The sequence below is a fragment of the Idiotropiscis lumnitzeri genome, chromosome 5 (assembly GCF_059441095.1).
Source record: "Idiotropiscis lumnitzeri isolate Australia: NSW breed Sydney's pygmy pipehorse chromosome 5, RoL_Ilum_1.0, whole genome shotgun sequence".
NCBI lineage: Eukaryota > Metazoa > Chordata > Actinopteri > Syngnathiformes > Syngnathidae > Idiotropiscis > Idiotropiscis lumnitzeri.
Window position 1 is genome coordinate 10,035,251 of NC_142395.1, and position 12,104 is coordinate 10,047,354.

Below are 12,104 nucleotides of genomic sequence, written 5' to 3' on the forward strand. Positions count from 1 at the left end.
TGTTGATTGTCCGGTGAGCTCCTCAACTGATATTGTATTGCGTTATTCTGCAAAATGCCTCGGTTCTGTGTAGCGATGCGTTGTTAGCATTCCGGGAAGCATCTGTTTGAGTGGCTGAAACCAAAAAATAGGGTACTTAAATTGACCAATTTCATTCTGCCAAAGAGAATTTCAAGGCAGTGTCGACGAGTGTTCTTTGCCACAAGCATTTCAAAGATCTGTTTTCTCAACCTTTTTGCTTATGATGAAGGGTTTGTAAAAAGGTAGGTGTGATTCCAATCCATTTAGAAGAACATGTGGTGTGTTGCATGTATTGTGACAGCTTGTATGTGCCTGACGGCTGTAATGTTTGTATGCAGAGTCTGCATGCGCTGAAGAAGCACGGTGAGTCTCTCGGCAGAATCTCACTTCAGGATTATTTTGGCCAATATACCAAATAAAAAATATTTTTTCATGCTTAATTATTTGTAATATGTGTAATTACTTTACTTGTGACAAAAGTCGTTAATTTGGCATTTTATGAACTTATTTCACAGTAGGTCTTTAAAGGTTCAGCAACAGTTTTATTTCCTGAAACGTCAGCTATGAATTACAACACATGGTAAAATCCTTATTGGGCAAACTTTCAAAACCTGATGTGCTAGGAAAAATTTAATATTTTATATCGCCGTCAAAAATATCTTTAGGGAAATATAAAGCAATCTCCGATTAAAATTTGCTGTTAATCAGTTTCATTACTAGGGCAGTCCCACGATGATCTTGTTTTAACCACAGTAAGTCTGAAATTCCACAATGCCTATTTTGTTTTAAATCAATTTATCTGTAAATTACTGCCGTTGTTTCGTCTCCCCCAATTTACCTCAACCATATTTTCGACCTACACGTCACACATTCAAGCAATGGCTTTTTTCTTCAATCGTTCAATTGTTTCGTGGTTGGAGTCTCGGTGCGTATATGAATGATAACTAAAACTTTGTGCGTTTGTTGCTTGTGTGCTGCGTGGCTTGTGACTCTTCCTCCTCCTCATCCTCCTTTAACGATCCGCGTCCGTGTGTTCCATCGGTTCAATCCGTGTGGAGTTTGTCTCCAGGTGTTCCAGGCGTCTTCCTCCTCCTCCTCCTATGCTGCTTCCACTGCTTGGCTACATTGTATCAGTTCCCACACGAAGAGCTGCTGCGCTGTTTCACGCTCAAACTGCGAATACGGAGGAATTAACCTGAGTGGAAAGCTATTCGCTGTGGGATTACGACATTGGTTGAGGGTCGCGGGAGAGGAGCGGGCTTGTTGTTGGTCTGCCGGGTGCACCTCGAACATGTCCTCCTCCTCCCCTCCGGGCTCGGTCGTCTTCGTTGTTGACGCGAACGTTATCTCCACTTGAGATGGCACAAGTCCAGTGAATCGCTGGCCTCCCCTCCTCTCCTGTGGTGGATGTCTTTGGGGATTGCGCCGCCACTGCTGTCGGCTGCTTCGTCTTTTCTCGAGCTGTTAGTGCAATTCATAAGCCGTTACTCTTGACTGGTACTTTTTTTTTACGGAGTGGCCGTCACCATGGAAAAACGAGGACCAGGAATACGCATGGCTAGCTAAGTCAGTAAGTTGATCCTCCTTTATTGTTATTATGACTCGTTGGCTGTTTATCGTTAGCCCGAGGTTGGCTAGCTTGGGAACAGATAGCCAACACAGCATGCCGCAGAGAGGAAGCTAATGTTACCGAGGCTGAGCTCATTGTTTCAGTCTACGCGTCAGATGATCTTATCACAGCCAGCCGAACTCCCCGTGCCCCTCTTGAAGTTCACCTCTTACAAACACGAAAAAGTACGAAAGATAGTCACGTTCTACCAACGTAGTCTCAACCTCACGCAGGTGGCGAACTGTACTGTACGTCAAGTAAACAATTGGCACATCATCTGATGTGATTTGCCGAATAAAGGCACGTCATTAAAGTGGAAATGATTATGGATTAGGATTTAAAGGACTGTACCTCGTGTCTGACACAGAGTAACTACAAACGAACTCATTGAAGTCCGGTGTACCGGGTACCCCAGGGGGTCCTCAAGGGGGGTAGTTCTCACATACATCCCAAAGGAAAGCATGTTTATGAACTGTGTCACTGTTGAGGGTATTTCCCATTTGATTATGCTGCTGTCAACAAGAGTAGGTGCAGTGTTACAGTGTGGTGGTAAATCTTGAGCAGTGCTCTCAGGAGATAAAGATAACGCCATAGGTACCAGTTTTCCATCCACAGCAGATTGCCTGCATGCAGTTTGCTGTGGCAAATGGTTTGTTTATAAGTTGTCTGCTTTACTCCAAGCACACGATCATCAGTTAAACAAATATGGCTGCTCCTGTGTCATTTGGGTAGCTGGTATTTTTGTGGTCCTTCTAAGTGGCTAATCATCTAGAGGTTTACAGGCATGCCAAACAGTCTTTTGTGTTAAGGAGTCAACATTAGACACAATCTGGGATCCAGGAAATACTTTTAGTTGAAATGGGGGGTGTGGCCCTTCGGTAAAGCCTCTCTGAGGCAGGAATATGTGGAAAACGTCTGTTGTGGTCACATAACCGGTTTGTAATGTGTTTGGTCAATCAAGTTTTTGTCAGTCGTCCGTTTACAATATAATTGCTTGCCAAAACTTAATTCTACTACAATTGTGTTGTGGTAATTGTTTACCGTAAGCATACAAAGGGCATACTCAAGTAAGAGCTGATTTTATTATGAACTAGCTGCAACTTTGCAATTTCAACAGCATTAAGCATTATCTTGAGATTGATGCGTCCCACATTGAATATTGCTTTTTACATTGAACAGCAGCCTCATGCAAACAGTTCTTTCGTGACTACAAAGCAAGGATGTAATGTTGATCTGTGAAAAGAATATTGCTTGGGAAAGATCCTACAGAAAGTTACACCAAACTCACTCACTTTGTGGATAGTTGTAGTGTCTTATTGAAATGTGTATTCATAAGTGGTACTGACAGAATGCTGGAAGAGCTCATTTAAAAATCCAATGGTGCTGACACACATGGATTGCGGTATAGAAGCACATACTGGAACAAGACTTTGCATTGATGAGTTCTGTTAACAAGCGGAGCAACATGTTGGCTCGCTCAATTTTTATAGGAATATGTTGGGTAGTGTTTTAGGCCCGACCACTTTGTGGTTTGAATCCACTAAAGCAGGAGATTGCCGCAGCTGTGTCTGTTTTAACGCAGTGACACGGCATTCCACAGTTAAGATAATAGGATGTGTGATGGGCTTAATCTGGTGTGACCTATACAGTACTTGTTGCAACAATTGTTTTCAACACAACAGGGTGGGAGACGCGAGTAACGGTTCAACTTCACTCTTCTGTCCTGCCTTTCCAGCATTCTCACATTACACATAGTTTCTGTCCAATCGTTGTCAAGGTTCTGAAACTAACTCCGGCGGCGTAAAATTGACAGGTTGCCTTTGCCCCCCAATTCCATGTCAATGGTAGGTTACAGAACAGCGAAACGAAAAAAAAAAAAAAAAAAACTGAAATATTTCATAGCGGCTAACATAACACTGACTCAAGAGTTTTGACATTTTGCATTCAATCGAATCTTTCCATCAATCAACTAATGCCATGTTTCTACCAAGTGGTGCCATTCTCTTTGATTCACTCATTTTTTAAATGACATTCCCTGGTCTGACTTGCAGTTCAGCTGAAATTCTGTCTGAAATATTAATGCTGATTTCTGTGTAAACTACATGTAAACAAAATTATTGATACCCTTCAGGTAATGAAAGAAAAACACACTCTAGTCACACAAAAAGAATCAATGAAAGTGTAATGAAAATTAGCCAATGGGAACCTAACATTACACTTGATTTGTTTAAACGCAAATTCTTTTTCCCCTCACCCCTAGAAAACAAAATTTGAGCATAGGGACGTGTTCGACCCTAATTAGCATCACAGTTGTCTATAAACTCGTTCTGTAGTTCAATTAAAAGGGTGACAAGTCATTTTTCGGTTCGGTGTGTACCACACTAAATATGGACTATAAGAAGCAAAGTTGAGAGTTGTCTCAGGAGATTAGAAAGAAAATTATACACAAGCATGTTTAAGATAATAGTTGGAAGACCATCTCCAAGCAGCTTGAAGCTCCTGTGACTGCTTGCAAGTGGAAAATTATTGACAATTTGAAGAAATGGATAATACGAATGGTAACAGTAGAACCCAGATCAACTCCCAAAGTTAAAGGTGAACTCCAACGTCAAGGTAAATCACTGTCAGATCTTACCATTGAATTTTTGGACAACTGGAATTTTTTGGCACGTGTACATCAGCTCTATGTTCACGTGCCAAAATGAAGCATAGCAAGAAAAGAACACTCTCCCTACTGTGAAACATGGAGGAGGCTTTGTAATATTCAGGTTGTCTTGAATCTGTGCATGGTACATTGAAATCTCAAGACTATCAAGATATTCTAGAGAGAAATGTGCTGCCCAATGTCCGAAAGCTTGGGCTTAGTCGCAGGTCATGGGTCTCGCAACTGGTTAATGACCCAAAACACAGAGAATAATACCCATGAATGGCTAAGATCAAAACGTTGGGATATTCCGAAGTGGCACCCCGTGAGTCTCAATCCGAATCCTGTTGAACATCTGTGGAAGGAGCTGAAATATGTCATGTGGAAAAAGCACCCTTCAAACCTGAGACACCTGGAGTAGTTTGCTCATGAAAACTGGGCCAAAATACATTTTTAGAGGTAGAGAAGTCACGTTACAAAAATGTTTGATTGCCGTGATTGCCAAAAATGTTGTGGAACAAAATACTAAGTCAAGACAACCATCATTTTTGTCCGAACCTGTTTCATTTGTTAGTTTATCTTTCTGTTGAAGCAGAAAAGTGGGTTTTTATAAAGTATTAACATGAGGGTGTTAATAATTGTGGCATAAATAATTTGATGGAGAAGAATTATTTCTTAACATGCAAAGCTCCTTCAGCTATGCTTTTTCCAATCACAATTCTCACAGCAGCTGTCAAGAGTTCTGCTTGACAAGCCAAAATGTTTGAGCCGATGCATGGTACTGTCATCAACACCAAGTGTCCACTTTTGCAGCCTTACAATCTTGAGCTGCTCGGTCAGTTTTGTTAAAACATGCACATTTTGAAATGGCAAATTTGTAACATCACAGTTATATGATTTATCACATAGAGATCTCTACTGCTGCAGCTTTTTATTTGGTTTGATTGCTGAGAGGAAATTGTCTACTGTAGTGTGCTCACAGCACTCACTCTGTATGATCATTGAATGGCACTTTGGAGACTTGTATTTAAGAATTTAATATGATTCAGTGCTTTGATGTCAATTTGAATCACAGATGTTGTACGCATATTTTAAGAGTAGTTTTTAAAGAGCACAATTAATGCAATTGGAAATGTTATTGTTTTGCTGTTGAATGATATCAGATGAATATGGGTAAATCTTCACACTATATACAAATGAAATAACATTCAAAATTGGTTGCTTGATATAATGCATTGTGTGCTGTGAGCCAGAGTATGGATAATATTATTTGACAGTGAGAGAAGGAGGAACAGGTTTGCGGTTCACATTGTAATGTGATGTTTCCCGAGGGTTTGGATGTTTACCACAAACTGTGGGGGTTGGGCAAAAGACAGACAAGACTTCTTGTCAAAAGTCTCTATCAGCAACCTTTAAATAGTACTTTCTGAATCCATAATGTACCAGATGTTGAGTTTTTATCATTTTTGCAGCCATTTGTTGCATCGGGCAGGTCCTACATCTGTTAAAGTGCTTCATATGACCACTTAAGACTTTTCGACACGGTCAAAACATCTCCTGAAGTTCAAGTCAACTGTAGGAAAGGGGAAGACAAATGATTTAAGTGACTTAGAATGTGACACGGTTGTTGTTGCCAGATGGGTTGTTTGCACTATTTCAGGAACTGCTGATCTGATGGAATCTCCACACACCTCTTGGATTTACGGAGAATATTCCCAAAACAGGAACAAAAAAACTCTCCTTGGTTTCTGGTTTAAATTCCTCATGGTAAAGATTAAATTCATACTGCTTCATTACTCCTGAAGCAGAAATTCAAATTGTCTCCCGTTGAACGATGTATAGTAAGTACACTTAACTAAGGCTCCGTGTTACATTTTTTACACCCTAAAGCGGCAGAAGCTACTGTGAACCATGGATCAAATTTGAAAATGGAGGATTGTAAAAACATGACTATCCTTTTACAATGGCTGATGAAAGTGTCCTTTATGATCAGATTGAACCTCTGACTGTGCCGACTGTCAGCTGGATAATGGGCCATTACACAGTGCTCATCTTAGACTGTCTTCTTCAATATGACACTTTGGTCACTGCACTTAAATGGCCTCACCTTTGCGGTGAATGGCAGCAATTGAAACATTCAGAATGCAATGACATATCACCTCTTAGCATGCGGACAGACTAAAACACCCCCTGCAAGTGATACAGTACGGTATATGCTTCTGAGAATTCCGACAGCTCTTAAGGCAACAATTTCATGGAGGCTCATATTGTCACAAGTATGAGCCTACAGTATATACCTGCATTGAAGCGTCCAAAATTTCGTGATGTCCTGTTGTTTTTTAGGTCTAGTATCCACGGGGAGAGGTGCAACATTTTGATTTAGATGGAAGCTTTGACCTGGATGTGAAATAGCTGTTGCATTCTCCGTTGGACAGCTAAAACAGAAACTTAGTGAAGATACTTAAGAGAAATGGTGTTCCCTTCGGAAATATAAATAAATAAATAAATTAAAAAAGCACTTTGGTTTATTTATCTCAAACCTTATTTGTAATTTATTTCATCTTTTTATTTGTCCCACCACATTATTTTTGTGTGTGGAGAACCATGTTTTATTTGGAACATGAAGACCTGTTGGCAAAAGTGCTTGACATCTCAAATGGTCTGTGAAAATATTTTCTTCTGTTTTGACAATTGTGACTTTTTTTTGCTCCTGAAATGAATGTAAAACGGCAAACCGTCAAAGAAAATTGCACAGCTTGAAAGCTAGTTGCACAATAACTTTTATTTTATTTTTTTTGCCAGGGACTTGTGATCAATCTTTTCCTAGGATGTGTGTGCAGGTTATACTCAACGCCCCCCCCCACACCAGCCATAAAAATATTGTTAGCTGTTGTATTGCGGAACAATCTGGACCAATATAAAATGTCATTTTTAGTACCGGCCTCTCAATAATTTGTTTTACTTGCGCTTGTAAAAAGAATCCGTATCAAATAGCGTTGGTATCTTTGACATAATACTGTTGAATGCTGCTTTTATTCTGCCGTTCAAAAGCAGCATGACCTTGTTAATTGCTCTTGCTTCAGTTGCTCTGAATGCTGCAGCTGACTGTTACTTTCCACTTATAAATCAGTCCTAAGATGGCGGAAGTGAAAGTTCCGTTTCCTCAAAGCTTTTTTTCAATGATTTGGACTCGAGCTCATAAGAAAGTTAGCACTATCCTGCGAAAGACCTTACCCCCTCCCCCTCCCCCAACCTTGCATTATTTTTCTCTGTTATACCATAAATGGTATTAATATGTAAGATGTAAAGTCATCATCATAGCTATCAAAGTAAGTGTGTCATATTATTCTTTTAAATGAATTGCGTCAACACGTTTGAGTAAGTGATATGAAAGTGATGTTAAATTCATACGGTATTTATGTATGTATTTTGGATCAGATTGAATCCAGCTCAATCATTGGTTCTCATAATTAGATCGAAGGCAGGCTGTGTAAAGCAATTATCACATGCCCTGTTCCTTTTCCAATTAGTCTAACAACATAATAGAGCCAGATTTACATAGTTGAAATAAAAAATGGATGCGCCACATTTACATATGAAGATATAAAAATGGATGTCATACACGATTATAAAGAAGCAGGCTAACCATCTTACTATGGCTGTGAAGAAGGCGTTTGGCCAACAAGCAAATTGTTAAGCATTTGCCGGAACCTCAACCCTTTGCTCTGACAGATATAATCAGTAACGATAGTGACGGCTTACTACTCTAGAGCTGCTGCAGGCGTAGTTTGTTGCTTTACTCTGACCCTTGTGCCATGCGTAGCTTATGACAAAATTACTTGCACTCTGCATGGATACTTGAGCAGTCATGCTTCAATCCAACAAATCTGGTTGGTTTCTGTCCAAGTTGGCTGTACTCTCTCATTTGAAAGAGGTAAGTTATTTAGTCAATCAGCTCAAGCAGCAAATCTATCCCTCTGATTCATGAAAATCTCAATGTGTGATGTATTAGAGACCTCCGACAGAAGCTAAATGAAACTACAATAATCATAAATTGGACCTTTTTTTTTTTATCCCCAAAGTAAAAATAATCAAGAATATTTTTAACCTCTTTTACTGTTATTTCATAAGGAAATTATTATGATCCTATAGATTTTCTCTTTTTTTTGTTGCCATGTAATTTACATTGTTGCATCATCCAACCCAAGACATCATCTTTAAAGCCCATAAAAGGCATTAAAGGGAAATGTATCAGACAGGAGAAGGGTATGAAACCACAATGATGCATTGGTCCACATTGATTAATATGTATGGAAAAACGGGGAAGCAGAGGAAAAGGAAGACAGGTTGGCTGAAGACTTACAGAAATGCTAAAGGAGCAACTTTAAGGCAAGTACACTTGATGTAATACATATGACAACAATTCTTTTATTGTTAGACTTCTGGGGGGGAAAATAGAGTAATATTGCAAGAGCATACATTAAGTCTGCCTGTTTTCTTTCAAGTATTCCGTAAAGTGAATCTCTAAACGTGTGAGGGGAAATTGTCTCTTGAGAATAAGCCTTTTTCCCCAACATTTTGCAGAAATGTCAACATGACATTGTTTCAGTAATGGGCTGAGTAAATACTACAGACGGAGGCAATGTGCCATCTTTGTGAACCAAAAGTAGTATCTGAACAGCTGTCTACTGCTACCATGCATATAATCTTTAAAATCACCAACATGAAACCATTAAAAAATATTTTTGGTTGACTGAATGTACATTTCTGATCACTGAAAATGAACTGAGATTGATCTTTCCGGAATGTTCATTTCAACTTCCTTTCTTCTAGCTTCTGTGTATTTATCTGAAATCATTTGAGTGACATTCCCTGTGTTTTGGATGTCTATAAGCAACATTGAAGCTGTTATCTCCAATTTCAGTGCTACCGTAATAGCACCGTTGACAACCGAGTAGTTCATAGATAGATCTTGTCGCCTGATTCGATAAGATTGTAAGAGGATCTTAAGTTGACTGCCTCATGTTGAGCTGCCGCTGGGAGCAAGGGAGGCAGTTATTTGAGGTTAATGGTTGTCCTTGCCCTCTCTCTAGTTAGACATTTACATGGAAACACATCAACTGTCGGTGGCGCAAACAGTGGAGCAGTTTATTAGTCACTCAGCGGTGGCCTGTTCTGTTTTTGTCACGAGAGGCCTGACTCTGCAGGGGCATTTGGATGAGCATGTGCAACGCTTGGATTTCTCTATAACAGTATGCATTTCAGTTATGTGCTCTCGACAAGTCAATGAAATAGTGCAGCATGGCTGAACGCAGATACACATGCTCAAAAAGTGGACTCCATATAAGTGGGTCAACAGTGAGTCGGGAGAGTCAGGAAACTTATTTTTAATCGCGGCCATTGACTAATCCCACAATGCCATATCAACGGTTATGTGAATCAGGTGATTACTAATTGCTCCACCAGGAGATTTAACTATGTAAATGTTTTCCACTAGCTACTGTGGGTATTAGCATTTTAAGTGGCTTTGAGACATTTTAAGTCATAGAGTGAACAGAATAAACACTTGGTTGTAGGGCTGGGCGATTAACCGAAAATTTACCGTTACCGAAATTTATTAGAATGACCGACATCATTTTGCCCATGTCGGTAAATTCGGTGTCTAAAAAAAAAAAATGAAAAAGGAAAGTCTTTTCTGTCTGCGGCAATGTTCATGCCTCTTTAAGTCTGCTCCAGCGCATGTAGTCACGTGACTCAGGCGCTGTAGAAGAATGTAAACACAAGACGCGTTCGTAGCTGGCGATTCAAATTCAGAAGCGGCTGACACGGCTAAAGACGAAGTAACGTTAGTTGAAATTGGTCTTGTCGCGCTTGTCCCAAAAAGAAATTCGACATCTGTCGTTTGGAAATGTTTTGGGTTCCATAAAGACGATGTTTGCGCAAAAGAACATGAACTACAAAGTGCGTCGTAAGCACCTGAAACAGCGCGTCCAACCTTTTCTTTTTCACCACCCACAACACAACCATGCTGTTGACTTGGAGCTTGTGCTAAAAGTTCAAAGTGAGAAGCAAGGTTGGACAAGTGACAACAGCCCACTAACGGAGGCGAAACCATACGAGAGAACGTCTCAGTGGTGGACGGGATAGCCTAGCACATAGCTAAAGATAGAGCTCCTGAAGTTACAGTGGAGCGCACAGGATTTAAACGCCTCAGGAACGTAGCCGACAAGAGGTACGAAAATATTTGCCGCAAACCGCACTTCCCGATATGGACAACATCGGGACGGGAGCGGAGACATGTCGAGCATTTTGCATCCACATCCGACTTGTGGTCGAGTCGCAACATGCATCCCTGTTTGAGCCTGAAATGTGCAGTACATAGACGACAAGTGGCGACTGCGCACCGGAGTACTCGAGACGGCACATTTTACTGATGAAGCACACGCGTTTGTTTGGCACTGGCATTCCATTGATTTTTTTTTTCATTTTATTTAGCATTTTGTTTACAGGCGACTAGTGCCTTTGCACATGGCATTATTTATATTGTTTACAAGATACCTTTACACAAATCTAAGCATTTGCAAATGGCATTACACCATCTCGGCACAATCTATTTGCAGGAAAAGATTTTGTGAGAGGTACCCTTTTTTCCTGTTCTTTGTGACATTGTTCAAGTCATGCAAAGCAAGCTATTTTGAATGTTTATTCAAATGATTTTTGTACTTCTATTTTTCATTGAAAGTAATGTGTACCAGTTGGTCAATAAAAAAAAGCAGTTAATATGCATTTTCTGCATTTATTTTGATTTTGGTCCTCAGGGGGAATTTATCGTGCATTTATCGTTATCGAGGTAAAATTGCCCAATTTATCGCGATATTGATTTTAGGTCATATCGCCCAGCCCTACTTGGTTGAAAACCTACTACTAAGCATGTCATTGCAATTCCTCATCTTTCTACTTGTGACCCGCCTGGGCTATTGGGACTAACACAGGCCCATATCATCACAGATGCTGGCTTTTGAACTTTGCGCCCATGACAGTTCGGATGGTTCTTTCCTCTTTTGCCTGGAGGACATGACATGACATGTGGACTCGTCAGACCACAGACCTTTTTCCACTTTGCATCAGTCCATCTTAGATGAGCTCGGGCCCAGAGAAGCTAGTGGCGTTTCTGGGTGATGTTGATAAATGGCTTTTGCTTTGGATAATAGAGTTTAAAGTTGCACTTACAGATGTAGCGCCAAACTGTATTTTCTGACATTGTTCTGAAGTGCTTCTGAGCCCATGTGGTGATGTCTTTTACACATTGATGTCAGTCTTTGATGCAGTGTCGCCAGCGGGAAGGTCACAGGAATTTATTGTTGGGTTTTCAGCCTTGGCACCTGCATGCAGTGATTTGTCCAGATTTTCGGAACCTTTTCTTGATATTATGGACCGTAGATGATGAATTCCCCAAATTCCTTGGAAATGTACATTGAGGACCATTGTTCGTAAACATTTTTATTATTTTCTCCTGCAATTTTTCACATAGAGGTGAACCTCGCCCCATCTTTGCTTGTGAACGACTGAGCAATTCAGGGAAGCTCCTTTTATACCCGATCTTGGCCTGTTCCCAGTTTGCCTGGTCACCTGTGGGATGTTTCTGTAGGGCGTTGGTGAGCATTCCTCTTCTTTTGCCAGCTGCCGTGTTGCTGCCATAAAATTAAAAGTTAATTAATATTTGATAAAACAGATCAGTTCAGATATCTTGTCTTTGTATTGTATTCAATTAAAAATAGGTCGACATTGGTAAATTCACGAGATGTTTTCCGCGTCACACAATAAATCGGG

At 40.2% G+C, this 12,104-nt stretch overlaps 1 protein-coding gene across 4 annotated transcripts in view; it reads left to right on the top strand.

The window, feature by feature from the left end:
* The first annotated feature begins 1,043 nt into the window (after positions 1-1,043).
* Positions 1,044-12,104, top strand: part of znf609b (zinc finger protein 609b) — a 76,125-nt gene continuing 65,064 nt past the window's right edge. For 2 of the 4 annotated variants that reach the window (XM_088296607.1, XM_088296611.1), the window contains exon 1: positions 1,046-1,591. The gene's annotated coding sequence lies outside the window, so the exon portion shown is untranslated. Of the gene's footprint in view, positions 1,592-12,104 lie in introns of all 4 variants that reach the window. The other 2 variants (XM_088296609.1, XM_088296608.1) reach the window with 2 other exon arrangements.